The following is a 1,567-nucleotide window of genomic DNA, read 5'->3' on the forward strand; positions in this document are numbered from 1 at the left end:
TGTCATTTTGAAACTATAAAGTTAAATTACTTTATAGAACATTTGTATAAATTATACAGCATTCATTTCACATTTTTTTTTTTAAAGCCTAGAGGTCCGGCCGGCGCTGCGGCTCAATAGGCTAATCCTCCGCCTGCGGCGCTGGCACCCCAGGTTCTAGTCCCGGTCGGGGTGCCGGATCCTGTCCCGGTTGCTCCTCTTCCAGTCCAGCTCTCTGCTGTGGCCCAGGAGTGCAGTGGAGGATGGCCCAAGTGCTTGGGCCCTGCACCCGCATGGGAGACCAGGAGAAGCACCTGGCTCCTGGCTTTGGATCAGTGCGGTGCGCCGCCCGCAGCAGCCACTTTGGGGGTGAACCAACGGCAAAGGAAGACCTTTCTCTCTCTCTCACTGTCCACTCTGCCTGTCAAAAAAAAAAAAAGCCTAGAGGTCCTTTTATTTAAACATGTAACATGTCATAAAGACTAGTATGGCATCATCCACCATTGGTCTACAAATAATGGAACACCCACCTAAAATGACTTAACAGAGAACAAACAGTGGGAGAAAGAGTGGTAGGGGTAGGGGTCCAGGCTGTTACTGTGGCTTAAGCCACCAGGAACCCCAAGTCCATTCACATCTCTGTCACCCTCAGCCTGCAAACCTGCAGCAGGTTTGGTGCCTACCAGTTATAAGGTGGCTGCTGTCCTTCAAATCCTCTGATCCATGTGTGGGAAATACCCTTACTTGTCCACACAAAGGGTGGACTCAAGACTCTGGAAGTGCAGCAAAAGCGAGGCGAGATGGATTGGCTGGTAGGCAAGCACACCTGGTGCAGTTTATAGCAAGCAAGCAATTCCCTAGCATGCAGGTCCCTCCCCTGGCTCCTCATTGGCTGATTACTACAGGGTTACACTCTTCCCTGATGTTACATAACTTACGTTCTCTCCCTCTGTTTTAGTTTTGTTGAGTTGACTGCCGCAGCATTCTTTTTGCTCAACACCCTGTCAGCGTTGGGATTTTCCAGGTGCTTGTCCTTCGCATTTTGTAACCTAGCTGTTGTGCTAGGCAGCTACTTGTAACGTGGCACTCATCTGTCAGTTGTTGGTAATTTTCTACTCACAGCTGAACACCTTACATTGAAGATGAACCAAATGTCTTTACTTACACATGCTCCCAGGAAGGAAGAGAGTGAAAGAGAAAGGGCACAGGCCACCCCGGTTTAACTGAGACTCGCTTTGTGATTCAGACAAGAACATCTGACTCAGGGGCTTCCACCCTACATCTTGGCCAGAACTGAGCTAAGAGGCCATGTTTATCAGTAAAGGTGGCTGGGAAACCACCCGGTTTTAGCCATTTTATTAGTAAACCAGGAAATGGGAATGGATACTGAATGGGCAATTAGCTTGGTGAACTTACGAATTTATAGGAGTCAAAGTTGCTTATACCATGTATTTCAGGGTGCTTCAGAAAGTTCATGGAAAATGGGATTCAAAGTATGCTTATGCTTGCAAAATGTTTTGAAATCCATGCATATGACGGGTATTCAAAAAGCTAAGGAAAATGTGTGTTATGAAAAAACTGTGTGTGA

The sequence above is a fragment of the Lepus europaeus genome, chromosome 2 (assembly GCF_033115175.1).
Source record: "Lepus europaeus isolate LE1 chromosome 2, mLepTim1.pri, whole genome shotgun sequence".
Lineage (NCBI taxonomy): Eukaryota > Metazoa > Chordata > Mammalia > Lagomorpha > Leporidae > Lepus > Lepus europaeus.